This window comes from Neoarius graeffei, chromosome 13 (genome assembly GCF_027579695.1).
Source record: "Neoarius graeffei isolate fNeoGra1 chromosome 13, fNeoGra1.pri, whole genome shotgun sequence".
Taxonomy (NCBI): Eukaryota; Metazoa; Chordata; class Actinopteri; order Siluriformes; family Ariidae; genus Neoarius; species Neoarius graeffei.
This window is the reverse complement of record NC_083581.1, coordinates 78,669,381-78,686,826: the sequence shown is the minus strand read 5'-3', so window position 1 is coordinate 78,686,826 and position 17,446 is coordinate 78,669,381. Positions and strand designations below refer to the sequence as shown.

Below are 17,446 nucleotides of genomic sequence, written 5' to 3'. Positions count from 1 at the left end.
CAAGGAGGAGGCCTACAGAAGTGGGGACAGAGTCCTGTACAAACAGGCCAGAAACACACTGACGAAAGAGGTGAAAGCAGCCAAGAGGAGCTACGCTGAAAGGATCAAAAACAGCCCGTCACGAAATGGACGGACAAGAAGTGTAGTTTTATAACTTTTACTGAAGGAACGCAACACATTACTGACCTGAATCTGACTCTCCGACTAACTTCTGCAGTGCGTGTGACGTATACCAAACAGTATAAACTGAGACCTTATCAAAATAAAAGCTATGTCTCATCACATCTCCCCCCTTAAGTTTGTTTCTCAAACAAATAATCAATAAACAAATAATTCTAAGTAGGTCTTTGCACTGCTCATTATTTCTATACCCAAGATTCTGTTGAACTGACTGACTGCATTACAGTAAACTTCCTGTGAAGAACTTATTCTAACTTATTCTATAGTATTTCTTTTAACTACAACTTAAAGGGTTAATTTCTCACTTCTTTAAGCTAGGCATTGGTCGGACAAAGTCCTTGAACTTCACAGGAGTCTTGATAGTTCTTCCTGATGACCTCTTGACCATGGGTACTAGTGTAGATGGCGACTGGACCGGCACTCCTTCCAGTGATGCTTGGTCTGGAGCCTTTGGTGCTGATGCGGGCTGAGGTGGTTCACTGGTGGTCACACCAGCTGTTTGGACATCATCCTCTGGTGGTGTCTGTCCTTCCAGGCTGGGTAGCTCTGGGACGAGCTGCAGGTGTCGACGATTTCGATGTGTGACTGTGCCTTGCTCGGTTCTCACCATGTACGACCGTGGCTCTGGTGCATTGGAGACTATCACTCCAGGAGTCGTCCATCTCTTTTCTCCATCCAGCTTGACCTTTACCTGATGACCAGGGTGTAAAGTTGGAAGGTCACGCGCAGAATGCCTTCTGTTGTAGAAGAATCTGTAGGCCTGCTTTGTCTGTCTGTCTTTTGCGTTCAGCTGCTTAAGATTGACATGGCAGGGCTGCAGATGTTTTGAGAGAGTGGGGACTCTCGTTCTGATCTGGCGACCAACTGCAAGCTGGGCAGGGCTCTATCCAGTAGACTGGATTGGGGTGGCTCGGTAATTCATCCACGCCAAGTGTGGGTCTGGTTGGCACAAGATCCGCACTGCTCGCTCTGCAGCACCGTTTGCTTGCGGGTAGTGTGGGCTTGATGTTGTATGCTGGAAGTCATATGTGTTCTTGAACTCATTAAACTCATTTGAAACAAACTGTGTGCCATTATCAGTGATAATCTCGAGGGGAATACCCCAGCGCACAAACATGCTCTTGAGGCAACTGATCACTTGCTTGCTAGTTATACTAGACAGGTGGGCTATCTCTATATCACAGGAATAATAGTTGACTGCAACTAAGTACTGTTTCCCATCTAACTTGAACAGATCAGCAGCTATCTTCTGCCATGGCCCATTAGGTAATGGAGTAGTCATTAATGTCTCTCTGTTCTGAGTAGGTTTGTTTGTGATGCAAAACTCGCAGGTTGTAACACACCTGATAATGTCTGATCCGATGCCCGGCCACCACACTGACATCTTGGCTCTCTCCCGGCTCTTGGTCAAGCCGAAGTGACCCTCGTGGAGCTTGGACAGCACTTCCATCCGCTGTGACCCCGGGATGACGATTCTGTTGTCGTACAGCAACAAGCCGTCGGCTTCAGAAAGATGAGCTCTCGCTGTGTGGTAGCCCTGGAGCATGTGTGGCAACTGCGACATTGAAGTTGGCCAGCTGTGACGGATGTAGTGGGTGACTCTCTGGAGATCCTCATCTTGGAGGGTCGCCGCTCGGATCTTCTCCAGTCTGTCGTCCGACACCGGCCTGGTAGCCATCACCGCCTGCACATAGGCTTTCACATCCTTGTCAGTATCTGACGCATCACTGACTTTCAGTGGGTTTTGGGACAGTGTGTCCGCAATTATGAGTTGCTTGCCTGGCACATGTACTGCCTTCACATTGAATCTCATGAGGCGCATTAACAAGCGCTGGCATCTCAGTGGTGCTTTATCGAAGTTGTAGGTGTTGATCAATGGTACTAATGGCTTATGGTCGGTTTCTAGACAAAAGCTCTCCATGCCATGTAGGTAACGCGAGAATCGTTCGCATGCCCAGACCCCCGCCAGACACTCCTTTTCAATCTGAGAGTATCTGCGCTCTGTCTCTGTCAAAGTGCGTGAGCAGAATGCCACAGGACATACAGTGTCTCCCTGGTCTTGGAGGAGGGTGGCTCCTAAGCCATAACTACTCGCGTCGGCACTCACCACCGTCTGCTTGCTGGGGTCATAGTAGGCCAACACCGGCGCCGTGACCAGCATCTTCTTCACTTCTTCGAAGGCCTTTTCTTGGGCTGTACACTACACCCACAGGACATCACCCCTCAGCAGGGAGGTGACTGGATGCAGGACAGTGGCCAGGTGAGGTAAGAACTTGGCCATGTAATTCACCATACCCAGCATTTGGCGGAGTTCACTGACGTTCTGGGGGCTTGGCATGTCGGTTATGGCTTTGACCTTGTTGCCATCGGGCTTTATTCCATCAGCTCCTATGACGTGCCCAAAGTACTGCAGCTCTGGTTGTGCAAAGTGGCACTTGTCTTTGTTGAGCTTGAGCCCTGATGCCTTAAGGCTAATTTATGCTGACAACCCAGTCCTCGCAGATGGCGTCGCAGATGGCGTCTGCGAAGCCCCCCCCTTCGCAGACGCTCTGCGCACCTCCCAAAAATTGTGACCACCGCAGACAGCCTCGCAGACAGCGTCGCAGACAAGAGGGCCAAGTTCTTACCTCACCTGGCCACTGTCCTGCATCCAGTCACCTCCCTGCTGAGGGGTGATGTCCTGTGGGTGTAGTGTACAGCCCAAGAAAAGGCCTTCGAAGAAGTGAAGAAGCTGCTGGTCACGGCGCCGGTGTTGGCCTACTATGACCCCAGCATTTAAGTCTAGGCTAAAAACATATCTGTTTAGTCAAGCCTTTTGTTAATGGTGTTTGAGGTAAAGGAGTAGATCTGGAGGGTCCTCAGACATAGAGTGTTTTGGTAAACTGGGATGTATGGATGCTGTCAGTCCCCACTCGCTTGCTCACTCGAGTTTGTTGACGGTGCAGTGGCTGGCTGCTTTATGTCCCGGGGCTCCCTCATGCCTGTGTTACCTTCTGGCTCTCTCCTTTTAGTTATGCTGTCATAGTTAGTTGCCGGAGTCCCTGCTTGTACTCGGTGCAATATGTATACTGTTCCTACTTATTCAGGTGACATTGGGCATACCTAACCACCTGTGTTTTCTTTCTCTCCCCCCCCCACTCCAAATCTGTCCCTCTGAGTTACATGGAGTCAACAGGAAATCTTTTGGTGGAGACGGTGGGGACCTCGACTGGCTATCGTAGCCTGCAGGGAATCGGTCGTCAGACATTCTGTCGCATGTCCCAGACCCGGTGAAATGTAACTGAATTGTCTTGGCCAGGCCTAAGGGTCCCATCTGCATCTCATCATTGCTGAGGAGTGTGCTCCCATCACCCAATCAAGCATCCAGCCAGAGCAGGTCATGATATATTTTTTTTACCATATTAACATGCCATTGTGTGTCATGCCTGATGTAAAGACTCTCGTCTCTGCGAGCCTACCACACAGATTTAATACTTGTCATTTTTAGGGCATACCTAACAACATGTTTTCTTTCTCCCCCCCCCCCCCCCCCAATCTGTCCCTCTGAGTTACATGTTGATCCTGGGATTGAGATGCTGGCCTCTTCTGCCCCTCGGACCTGCTTGATCCATCCTGGTGCCCTGTGTCTGGTCGGAGTTTTATCGCCCCACTCCTGTGAAGGACGGCCCCATGAGGACAGTTGAGGGTTATACCTGTTAAAACTGTTAATATTATAGGTCAGGCTGTCTGTTGTTGCCCAAATGAGGATGGGTTCCCTTTTGAGTCTGGTTCCTCTCGAGGTTTCTTCCTCATGTCGTCTGAGGGAGTTTTTCCTTGCCACCGTCGCCACAGGCTTGCTCATTGGGGATAGATTAGGGATAAAATTAGCTCATGTTTTAAGTCGTTCAAATTCTGTAAAGCTGCTTTGCGACAATGTTTATTGTTAAAAGCGCTGTACAAATAAACTTGATTTGATTTGATTTGAAGAGGGCTCTGATTGGTCCACTCTATATCCGCTGTACACGCACTTCCGCTTCCCTACTTTCCCGGTTTGGTTTGTTTTCACGACCGCCATTTTTAAAAACACAAGCGAAGATGGAGCAGCACGAAGAGCGGTTGATCGAGGAAGTGAGGAAGTACGTACATCTATACGACTCCAGTTCTAGTCATTATCAATAACCGGAGGATAAACACTCCACTAACCACACCCACCAACTACTCCTAGCGATTTCGCGACTTCGCGCCACGGGCGCAGATAGAGGGTGGGACAGGTGGGATTCGTCCCACCCAGATTTAAATTCACCTCGTTCGGTCCCCCCCACTTATAGGGAGGAAAAACCGTCTATGCTGTCTTTCTTTGCATAAGGCAAACCTCACGGAAAAATCAAAAGACTAATTACCATTCGGTTTATTGAGGTGCACAGCAGTACATACATAGTTGCAACAACTCACATAAAACAAAACAAAGACTGATATTCGGTTGGTTGAGCTGCGCAGACTGTACAGGTTGTGAGCTCGAGCTTGGTTGCTATGGTTACCCACAAGTTTGACAGGCATATCAGGGACAGCTCCTAGTTCAGGACCCCAACACGGCATGATGAAGGGTGCCAAACCGAAAAGGCAGAAAACGATTGCATCGTTTTTTCAAAAAACAACGACTGTAAGTAAACTGTGCCTTTATCATATCACCTTGCAATTTTTTGATAGTCTGTTCAAAGTAATGTCGTAGTGAAAGTAAAATCGTACGGAGTAGAGATGCCTTTCTGGTAGCCTCCTTCTTTCGGTGGTAGCCTATAGATACAGTGCTCAGAAGGCAGTTTTAATGTTTAATCTGGCGTTCCCTGCCATAATTTCAGCGAGCATATTGTTTCATAAGGAAACTTTGCGAAGAGTTGTTGACTGACTGCCACTCACGCAACACACAGGCATAGTTAGAAAGTCAGGATGCACTGGTTTACACTTTACACACACACACGTAGCCCAGCCTCTCGCTATGGTTAACAGTTGGAACTTAGCGGTTTTAAAACTAGTTTTGCAGTTTTGCAATTTCTGTGCGTGATGATAATGTGTAAACTTTGGATTTCCATAGGCTATGTTAAAATGTTATCATTGTGCTGAAAGTCAGTTAATGTTTAAATAAAACAGTTTTTGCATACGGCATATGGCATGCTTGGGGAGTGATTAGAATCAGTATCAGAATCAATAAGCTTTATTTCTTTCAGTGATGGGTAATTAAGTTTGACAGTCCAAGTCTCAATACATAGGATACACAGACCTAGATGCTATAGATAAATACAAAGGGTAGATAAAACAGTCAGCAGTCATCCAGAACACACACACACATTCAACTCACATGACATCCTGTCGTGTCAGTGGTAAATAGCACATGAGAGCACCAGACATCACAGGTGTGCTCTATTCCTACTCTTTATTTATTAGTAGGCCTAAGCTAACGGTTGCAGGGATGAAGGAGTGATTTTTTTTTTGTCTTAGCTGAGTAATGTCGCCGCCCTGAGGGCATCAGAGTATATTCCTCACACAACACATGTTGGGGGTGGGGTTGGAGTTGGTTTGCTGGCAGCTTTGTCCCCCCCCCAGTTCAAAAAACGTATCTGCGCCCCCTTGCGTTGTGGCGGTGAATAACATCACACACGCCTATTACTCCCCGCTCAACGATAAATTACAACTGTCTGCGAAAAGTTATCTGCGAAAGCCTTGTCGCAAGAGCATGCAGAGCCCTTCAATTGTCTGCATCACGGCTTTCAAGTTGCAGTCGTGCTCTGCTTTAGTCTTCCCATACACTAATATATTGTCCATTACCACGACTGTGCCATTGTGTTCACGTAGCAGGGTGCTCATTTCTCTCTGAAATATTTCAGGAGCAGAGGTGATGCCGAAGGGCAGTCTTTTAAAACAGAATCTCCCTACAGGAGTAATGAAAGTAGTCAGCCTCTGGCTGGCTGGGTCCAGGGGTATCTGCCAGAAACCGCTGGATGCATCAAGGGTCGAGAAGACAGCTGCCCCGACAGCTTCGGCGCCACATCCTCCAGTGTAGGTAAGATGAACCTCTCTCTCCTGACTGCTTCATTTAGTCTCTTTCGGTCCACGCAGATTCGGACTTTGCCATTTTTCTTGACCACCAGGACCGTTGGCGCGCACCAGTCTGTGGCCTCTCTCACCTCTTCGATAATCCCCAACGACTGCATGCGTGCTAACTCCTGCTCCACCTTTGTGAGCAGCGGGAAGGGGACACGCCATGGGGTTGTGACACTGTAGGGCTGAGCATCATCTCTGAGCTCAATTTTCACTGGTTTGCAATTTAAAAGTCCAATGTCCCCGAAGACACCATCACACTCCAGTTCCATCCACTCAGTACCAGTCCCATCTTGCATGCAGCTGTGCGGCTGAGCAGATTATTTGTACAGGAGCCACTCACAACGAAAATCCAAAAGCTGTATTTTTGCCTCTTTTGTTCAGTGGTAGCCAAAAACATTCCCATGCACTGAAGCTTGCAACCAGGACTGCGCACGTCTGCTGCTGTCTGACACAGGGCTGGTCTCACGGGGAAGCTGAGATATGAGCTGTGTGACATGACAGTAATATCTGCCCCAGTGTCTATTTTGAAGCGTAGCATTTTGCCTTTCCCGCGCGCAGGGCACGCGCCCATCTCGTGCTCCCTGTTGCACCTCGTGCACTTTCCCTCTGTTGTTGTTCTATCTTTGCTTTTGCCTTTCCACTTCCCAGTGGAGCCCTTTTTAAACTTTCTGAACTGTTTGTGTTTGACTTCATTCACTTCACTGTCCGTTCTCATTTGTGTTTGTTTTTTCACAAGCTCCGACTGGCGAGCCATTTGGATTGCCTTCTCTAACGTGAGCTCGGGCTCTAGCTGGAGTTTCTGGGACACTTCTCCATCCGCAATCCCAATGACTAGTCTGTCACGTATCTGTTCATCCTTACTAGCCCCAAATTCACAGTGCTCCGCTAATTTGTACAGGTTACATACAAAGGCCTCAACACTTTCTCCACTATGTTGTGAGCGTCGGTGAAAACAGGCACGTTCATGTATAATGTTACGTTTGGGCACAAAATGTTCATCAAACTTTGCCAGTACAGTATCAAAGTAATTAGCCTCTTCCTGTTCAGTGAACGTAAAAGTGCTAAACACAGGCTCAGCGTCTCTGCCCATTGCATACAGAAGGGAATCTACTTGTACAACCTGGTCTTCCTTGTCCAACTTTGTCGCTATTCGAAAGCGTGCGAAGTGTTGCTTCCACATCGGCCATGTAGAAGGCTGGGTGAAGTCGAAAGCTTCGGGCACGTGAAACTTCGGCATTTTTCCCTCGTTGTTCTCACTACCTCCCTTTCATCGCTTTTCTTTTTCTTCGCTCCAACTCACTGCCGCTTTTCTCCCTCTCTCTTCCGAGGCGTCAATTCACCACTTCTGACACCATGTCACGAAATGGACGGACAAGAAGTGTAGTTTTATAACTTTTACTGAAGGAACTCAACACATTACATGTTAACACATTACTGACCTGAATCTGACTCTCCGACTAACTTCCGCAGTGCGTGTGACGTATACCAAACAGTATAAACTGAGACCTTATCAAAATAAAAGCTATGTCTCATCACACAGCCTTTCAGCCAACGATCCGGCATCAGTGTGGACAGGCCTGAAGAATATCACTAACTACAGGAGACCATCCCCCTACACTGCAATGAACCATCAACTGGCTGACGAGTTGAACGTGTTTTACTCCAGATTCGACAAATTCACACCTCTCCCCCCCTCAGACATTAAAGACCCATTTACACCCCCTGCTATTCTGCCTCCTCTCACCTCTGACCCCACACCAGCACTCAAGATCTGTGAAGAGGATGTTTGTCAGCTTTTTCGCAGACAGAAGATCAGGAAGGCACCTGGCCCAGATGGTGTGTCACCCTCCTGTCTGAAGGTCTGTGCTGATCAGCTGGCTCCCATCTTCACCCAGATCTTCAATAGATCCCTGGAGCTGTGTGAAGTCCCCTCATGCTTCAAACACTCCAAAATAATCCCGGTTCCCAAGAAAACCACCATCACAGGACTGAATGACTACAGGCCTGTAGCTCTCACATCTGTAGTTATGAAGTCCTTCGAGAGACTGGTGTTGTCACACCTGAAGGACATCACAGACCCCCTGCTGGACCCCCTGCAGTTTGCCTACCGAGCAAACAGGTCAGCGGATGATGCGATCAATATGGGACTGCACTACATCCTGCAACACCTTGACTCTGCAGGGACGTACGCCAGGATTCCGTTCGTGGACTTCAGTTCGGCATTCAACACCATTGTTCCAGACATCCTCCACACCAAGCTCACCCAGCTCACTGTGCCCTCCTCCACCTGTCAGTGGATTACAAACTTCCTGACTGACAGGAAGCAGCAGGTGAGGATGGGGAGCATCATATCCAGCACTCGGACTATCACCATTGGAGCCCCCCAAGGGTGTGTGCTCTCCCCACTGCTCTTCTCCCTTTATACCAACGACTGCACCTCAAGAGACCCGTCTGTTAAACTCCTGAAATTTGCAGATGATACAACGGTCATCGGCCTCATCCGAGACGGTGACGAGTCTACATACAGACGGGAGGTTGAACGGCTGGTCTGGTGGTGCGGTCGGAAGAATCTGGAGCTGAACACGCTCAAAACTGTGGAGATGACAGTGGACTTTAGGAGAAGCCCCCCACTCTGCTGCCGATCACCAACAACACTGTGACCGCGGTTGAAAGCTTCAGGTTTCTGGGTTCCACAATCTCTCAGGACTTGAAGTGGGAGACAAACACAGTCACTATCATTAAAAAGGCTCAGCAGAGGTTGTACTTTCTGCGCCAGCTCAGGAAGCTCAACCTGCCTAAGGAGCTGCTGACACAATTCTACACTGCCATCATTCAGTCTGTTCTTTGCTCTTCCATCACTGTTTGGTTTGGATCGGTCACCAAACAGGAGAAGAACAGACTGCAATGGACAATAAGGTTTGCAGAGGAAATTATTGGTGTCAACCTGCCCTCCATCCAAGACTTGTCCAGAGTCAGGAAACGGGCAGGTAACATCTCTGCGGACCCATCACACCCTGGTCACAATCTGTTTAATCTTCTCCCCTCAGGGAGGCGATATAGATCACTGTATGCAAAAACAACCAGACACAAGAACAGTTTCTTCCCTCAGGCTGTCTCGGTGATGAACAGCTAAAATCCAGATTCATATATCAGTAATATCACTTGCAAAATATCTGCACACTCATACTGTCATTCTGTGCTCACTGTATACTTTATATTTAACTATTCCATACTTGACTTACCTGGATTACTTTGCACTATGCACCTATTTTTGTTGCTTGCTTGTTTGTTTTGTGTATACGCTTTATCTGTTTTGTACGATGAAAGCTAAGTGAACCGGAGTCAAATTCCTCGTGTGTCCACATACCCGGCAATAAAAGTGTTTCTGATTCTGATAAGATTATTTAATTTGCTTCAGAATGTGATTGAGTTCATCTGATTATTTAATGAGCCTTTTACGTTTTATCAGTGAAAATGCATGCATGTACATGTATGTTGCACAAGTTATAGCACCCATCCTGTTTTAATGAGAGTCAACCCACAATCAGTGAAGTCAAATCAGTCTTAGTTGAGCGAGTCGGTAACGCTATTTCTTACTTTCACCATAAATGTTTATTTATATGACTTTGGTCTATAGCTGTAAAAGGCCTCGGCCTTAAAACCGGTTCCTGCTGTGACGTCACGCACTCAGGGCTGGCTGGCTCAGCGGGGCAGCACCAATCACAAATTTGGGGTCGATTTTAACTCTCAAAAATATATTTTTTAATTCCCATTTATGCAGCATGCAAGAGTCAAGGATGGAGATACTATCCACTCAGAAATTTATTTAAAAATAAAGGTTCCGTGTATCTGCTTTAAGGTGGTAAAGCACAAGGCACCCGAAGGATTTAATAACCACACAAGTCAGGGTGATGGATCTGTAATCATTTAATCCTGTGATCCTTGGCTTTTTGGGGCGGGGTTAATGGTGGAGGCCTTGAAGTAGGCAGGTACATGGTATGTCTCCAGTGAGGTGTTGACGATATCTGTGAACACCGAAGACAACTGATCAGCAGAGCGCTTCAGGGTAAATGGTGAGACAGAATTGGGACCTGCTCCTTTGCGAGGGTTCAGCTTCTTAAAGAGCTTATTGACGTTCCTCTTCAGAGAGTTGAGTGTGTGGTGGTGGGTGGATGAGCCTCAGAGGTCTCATCTCATTATCTCTAGCCGCTTTATCCTTCTACAGGGTCGCAGGCAAGCTGGAGCCTATCCCAGCTGACTACGGGCGAAAGGCGGGGTACACCCTGGACAAGTCGCCAGGTCATCACAGGGCTGACACATAGACACAGACAACCATTCACACTCACATTCACACCTACGGTCAATTTAGAGTCACCAGTTAACCTAACCTGCATGTCTTTGGACTGTGGGGGAAACCGGAGCACCCGGAGGAAACCCACGCGGACACGGGGAGAACATGCAAACTCCACACAGAAAGGCCCTCGCCGGCCCCAGGGCTCGAACCCAGGACCTTCTTGCTGTGAGGCGACTGCGCTAACCACTACACCACCGTGCCGCCCAGCCTCAGAGGTGTGAAGTTGTAAAGAGGCCCCAGCAGCAGTAGAGGTGGAGGAGGTGGGGATGGTGGGCTGGAGCTGGAGTGTGGAGTCATGGGGGATGTTATTGGGAAAGTCCCAGTGTCCTTCAAAGCGACAGCAGAACTCCTGCAGTTGGTTGGTCAGGCGCAAGTCGTTAACAGAGTGGGGGGCTGAAGGTGTGTAGTTAGTGATCTGTCTGAGCCCTTTCCAGACAGACGCAGAGTCGTTGGCTGAGAACTGGCATTGGAGTTTCTCAGAGTGCAGTCATTTAGCTTCTCTCACTGCCTTCCTAAACCTATTCCTGTCCCCACTTCTGAATATTTCTTCCTTTTGCACCCTCAGCTGTCTGAGCTCATCTGTGAACCAGGGTTTGTCATCACTCTAACTCACCCTGGCTCATGATGGAATGCAGCAGTCCTCACAGAAGCTGATGTCAGACGTCACAGCCTCTGTGAACTCATCCAGACTGTCGGTCGCAGTCCTGAACACATCCCAGTTTGTACAGTCCAAGCACGATTGAAGGTTCTCCACAACCTCATTGTTCCATGTCTTTGTCCTCACTACAGGTTTCCTCAGCTTTAATTTCTGCCTGAATGCAGGAATCAGGTGGACCATGACGTGGTCAGAGTGGCCCAGTGCAGTGCGAGGCTGGTGTGATCGGCACTGCTGACTGTAGCGTAGCAGTGATCCAAAACATTCTCCTCTCCAGTCAGGTGTTTAATAAACTGTATTTTGGTAGTTCATGGCTGAGGTTACCTTTGTTAAAGTCACCGAGGACAATAACTACGGAGTCCGGGTTTGTCTGCTCCACACCCAGTATCTGATTGGCCAGCATGCACCATGCGTTCAGCACGTTGGCCTGCAGTGGAACGTAAACACTGACCAGGATGAATGAAATGAACTCACGGAGGGAGCAGAAGGGTTTACAATTAATGATAAATGATTCCAGGTCAGGAGAACAGTGCTGCAGGATCACTGACACGTCACTGCACCAGCTGCTGTTTGCATAAAAACAGATTCTGCTGTCCTTTGTTTTACCGGCGAGATCTGTGTTACGGTCCACATTAGAAAGTTGGAAGCCGGCCAGCTGCAGCGCAGAGTCCGGGATGAGTCCGCATAGCTGCGTCTCCATGAAGCATAAAACGGAAGATGAAGGAAAGTCCCTGTTTCTTCCCACCAGCAGCTGGAGTTTGTCTAGTTTGTTGCAAAATGAGCACACACTGGGGAGAAATATCGCAGGTAGCCGAGTGTGAAGTCCACGCCGATGGAGGAGCACCAGCGCATTTTCTCCTCCGGCGTCTCACTGAGCGAGCAAAAGTGAGAGCACCTTTGACCAGAATGCCCAATATTTCCACGCAAGACACCAGAAAAGTTGGTAATAAGTCCGTTGGAGTCGTTCCCCTGATGTTCATGGACTCTCCGCTGGTGAAAGAGATTCGAGTAACGCAGCAGTGGTACACTGAAGCAGCCATCTGCGGCACCATCTTGGTGAAACAATCACAGAAAACTAGTGTCTGAGCGGATGAAAAGGACAATTTATTTTATTTTTAATTATAGTTATTTATTTGTTTTTTAAGCTATGAAGCAAAATTCATTATAGTACTTCATAAACTGCTTATAAACTAACAGTCTCCTGAGGACACCATGTGGACATCTGAGGACCGTTTACAGCTGCTATAACGCAAGTGATAACGCCTTTCCTGGATGCTCCACAACATTAAATGTAATTACAGATGGATATAAAAGTATGACTTGTTATTCCTTAAAACTAAATATAACATGGTGTTTATAATCAAACCGATGTGGTCTAAAGAGGAATAAAATCATCACCATTTATGATGAGCCACTACAGAAAATAATCCACTCCAGGCTGGTGGCAGTGACTCCACTTCTCCTGGTGGTTGATTATTTTCCTGTAACTGCACTCCCCGGAGGGTGTTATCGCTTATATATCCCACAGGAGTCAATTCCAACCCACCTGTGAATGTTTTATACAGTTTGCAGATACGAGCTGGTAGTAAACATGTTTCACTTGTTACCTAGCAACGCTAAAGAAGTAAACAAGCCCTGGCTGATGGATCACTGTGGATGTAAATAAAACGTATAATCTGATTAGCATAAGAATAGTCGTGAGGCGGAGCGTCATCCTGATTCAGCCAATCAGATTGCGAACAGAAACCGGAAGTCGTGCAGGATGTGTGAAGGATACAAGATACGTCAAGACACCGGCTAACTAGCCTATTATAGAGCTAACTAGATTAAAATCAAAACTCGCCGGTTTAGAGAATTTGTCATAATTTAGCTCATAATCACAGAGTTAAACAATAACTTACCTGATTAGTTACTTAATCCCGATGAAGATAAATATTTTATTTTTCTAATGTAATCACCGGCTGAAAAATGGACTTAAAATCCATGGATACATTTTGTTTGTCAAGACAGGCAACAGCGTGAAGCCGGAAAGAAAACCAAGACTTCCGATTGTGTTACATTTCAAAATAAAAGGCTTTACTTGTTCTTCTCCTTTGGTTTATTGGCGGCTCACGTCTCTTTGGTGCATACCGCCACCTGCTGTACAGGAGTGTGTAAAGGGACTTAGCAGACTATCAGGGCTATCTGAAGTTTAAGAAGAAAAAAAAAGGATCCTAGATCCTTTTAATTAAACCTGTATCGTTAAGATAAATAAATAGGGATTTGATCCTCTCTCTTTCTGCATTCCTTCTTCATTAAGGATGTTTTCTATTCCATTATCAGCCTCTCTTTCGCTCCATTGCTGTCTGTGTAAAACATGAACTAGAACTTCTAGAACATGACATTCACTGCATAAACCATTACTCTTCCCTATTAACCGTAGAGTGCCATTAAGACCTGTGTGTCTACTATAAACCACCTCTTCCCTTCTGTTGAGACCTGATATCCTTTTCCCCCAAACATTTTCCTGGATCTCATGATAATGCCTTGCATTGAATTCTACCCTCCATTCATTTTGCCATTTAAGTAGAACTTCTGTTTTTATTTTAGATTTAGCTTCTCCCTTCCCCAAATCCTCTCTCATTGAGTTTCCTGTTTCAAAGCTGAGTAAAACTGCTAATGAATCAGTACATATGACAGATCTTAGTGGTTTGACTTCTTCAATCCATCTCAGAGCAGTTATTATTCCCGCTAATTCTATAGAATATATTGACAAAAAGTTGCTAAGCCTATATCTGTACTTTTTGTTGAGTTTGGGAATATATATCCTGATTCCACAATGCCCATCTTGTGGATTTTTTGACCCATCTGTAAATATTTTAATAAAACCATAATATTTAGATATAAGATGTCTTTGGGGGCAGCACGGTGGTGTAGTGGTTAGCACTGTCGCCTCACAGCAAGAAGATCCTGGGTTAAAGCCCAGTGGCCGGCGAGGGCCTTTCTGTGTGGAGTTTGCATGTTCTCCGCGTGGGTTTCCTCCGGGGGCTCCGGTTTCCCCCACAGTCCAAAAACATGCAGGTTAAGTTAACTGGTGACTCTAAATTGACCATAGATGTGAATGTGAGTGTGAATGGTTGTCTGTGTCTACAGATATGTGTCAGCCCTGTGATGATCTGGCAACTTGTCCAGTGGTTGGTTGTACAACGTTATTTTGAAGTTCTCTGGGATCTTCTTTCTGATAAAAAACATTACCTTAGTTTTTGGTAAAGAGAATTTAAATCCCCAATCTATTCCCCATTGTTCTAATATTTGCATTTCTTTTTGTATGCTATCTACTATATATGGGACATTACGTCCCCTTTTCCATACAACAGCATCATCTGCATACAATAGTCCTTCACCTCCTTTCTCAAATATGTCATTAATCATTATATTAAATAGAACAAGGCTTATAACGCTCCCCTGGGGAATTCCACTTTCTACCATATATTCTTCTGACAATCCATTGCCTACTCTTACCCTCAAAGTACGATGTGTCAAAAAAAATTAAATTAAATTGAACATTCTCCCATTTATCCCAATTTTCTCCAACTTAATTAATAGGCCCTCTCTCCACATGGTGTCATAAGCTTTTTCAATATCCAGAAAAACAGCTGCCATCACCTCCTTCATAACTAAAGACTTTTCAACCTCATTACAAAGTTTAACGAGCATCAGTGGTTGATTTACTCCTTCTAAATCCTGTTTGATAGCTTTGATAGTTTGATAGCTAATTCAGATGACCCACTACCAATTTTTCCATAAGCTTTCCTAGGTGTGAAGTTAAAGCTCTGGGCCTGTAATTACCTGGGTTACTAGGATCTTTCCCTGGCTTAGGAAATGGAAGAATTGTTGCCTTTTTCCATGTTTTAGGTAATTTTCCTTCTTTCCAAATTTGATTAAATAACTCAAGTATCTTTTCCAGTACAGGTAGTTGTTGACTTACGACCCATGCGACTTACGACCGATCAACTTTACGACTGTCTGGTTATGACTGGCAAGTGTTTCCCAGCTGAGCTAGCTGAGCGTACGACAGTTTCCGCCCCAGCTCCCAGCAGCGCCTCTCGCCGCGTACAACAGTTTCCGCCCCAGCTCCAGGCACATGCGCAGTCTCTCTCGCGCGCCCTCGTGCACTCCGTCATACAGTTTCCGCCCCAGCTCCTGGTTTATGAAACGAGCAAATGCTCCTGCCAGCCCGAGCGCTGCAACAGCTGATGATGACGTAGACGACCCACAGCCGAGCACCAGTGATGCCAGCGGTCACTAAGTTTTGTATTTTGCTATGTTTTACATTTGTATTTTGGTATGTTTCAAACTAAAATGTTTTCTATTTTTCACACCTGCATTTCGTATTTTTTTGTTTTGCACATATTAAACAGATTGTACTGTACGCAGTGTAGTATGCAGTGTTTGACTTAAACCAAATAATGAGCCAAGGTAATGAAATAAGAAAATGTTGATAAAATAAGACTTTAAGATGATTACAATATCATTACACATCACAATATACTTACGTTCATTTAACATAGGCCGACTTACGACCAGATCAGTTTACGACCGGTCAGTCGTAACCAAACGCAGTTGTAAGTCGACAACTACCTGTACTTCCACAGGTAGTTTTCTAAACATAGCATAACACAAATTATCACTTCCTGGTGAGGAGTATGCTGTATTAGCTACTGCCATTTTCAATTCTGACATATTAAATTCATTATCAAGTATAGACCCTGTTTCAGGTTTAACATTTAGGATACCTTCATTCGCCTTTAATGTATCCTCTTTCCTTTTTTTTAAAACAATCTTCTAAATGATCACCTTTATGAATACCTGCAAATATTTTACCCAACATATTAGCCTTTTCCTTATCTGATACAGCTTTGAAATTCTTGTCATCAATTAGTACAGGAATACTTGCAGGCTTATATCTACCTGACATCTTTTTGACCATCATCCACATCTTATCTAAGGTTGTTTCCCTTCCAATTGTAGAGCAAAACTGTCTCCAAGATTCCCTTTTTACCTCTTTAATTACTTTCCTCGCTAGAGCCTTTTTCCCTTTGGTATTCCACAAGGTTATCTGTAGTTCTTTAATGACTTCTTTACATTTATCACTCCACCATGGAACATTCACTCTCTTCTTCTGACTCTTACTAACAGGAATGCTCTGACTAGCTGCAGTAAGAATGAGGATGCTTAGGTTATTATTCAACTGCTCTATAGTTTGATCAATTTTTGGAATATTTTTCATTTCTTCATTGCAACTTTTTAAAAATTTCTCCCAGTCTGCTTTCATAAAATGACATTTATGATGAATGTAACTTTTTTCAGTCTTCATTTCCACTTCAATTTTACAAAAGATAGGAAAATGATCACTACCAACGCTTGTTTTCTGGTCTCCCATTCACATTTACTGGCTAATTTCCTATCAACTAAAGTCAGGTCAATACATGAGGTTTCATTCTTATATATATTCATCCGTGTACCACTGCCATTATTTAGACATGCTAGCATTCTTTCATTTATCATTTCTTCAACAGTCTCCCCATTTAGATCTGTGTGTTTACTTCCCCATAAGCTATTATGGGCATTAAAATCCCCACACCATATCTCTCTATGAGATCTTTTGATAATGTTTCTCGACAGTTCATTTATTAAAGCTTTACATGGGTTATAGTAATTAATAATTATGTATTTTCCATTATCTCCATTAAAAATTTCAGTCACAATACAGCAGTGGCGGCTGCTGGTTTTTAAAACAGGGGAAGCCCATTTTACGTATTCATCGTAAAACCTGTAGGCCGGATATCAAAGCATAGAAAGGCGTGCCCCATTAGCATAGTGAACTAGACAACCCCACCTAGTGGCAGAAAGTATTTTTGCTTGTACATTTCATGTTATAGTCTGGCTTGCCAGGCTAGTGCCTCATATCCTTAATCAAAAATATCAAACATCCAAAAATCACTGGCTATTCAACGAAGAGCCTTGAACATCATACCCTGATATGCAACACAGAGTCTTTAACACAACACCCAGCTGTGCAACACATCCTTGAACATCTTCTGCAACACAGTCTGGAAATTCATAACCAGGTAGGCTATGCAACACACAGAACCTTAAATATTATACCCAGGTATAACCTATAACACAGATCCCACCATTCT

The 17,446-nt window shown here is 45.4% G+C and overlaps 1 protein-coding gene across 2 annotated transcripts in view; it reads right to left on the bottom strand.

Annotated features, from left to right (window-relative positions):
* Window positions 1-13,276, bottom strand: part of ap4b1 (adaptor related protein complex 4 subunit beta 1) — a 48,299-nt gene extending 35,023 nt beyond the window's left edge. For both annotated transcript variants that reach the window (XM_060938591.1, XM_060938593.1), the window contains exon 1: window positions 13,166-13,276. The gene's annotated coding sequence lies outside the window, so the exon portion shown is untranslated. The remainder of the gene's footprint in view (window positions 1-13,165) is intronic.
* Between the last annotated feature and the right edge of the window lie 4,170 nt (window positions 13,277-17,446).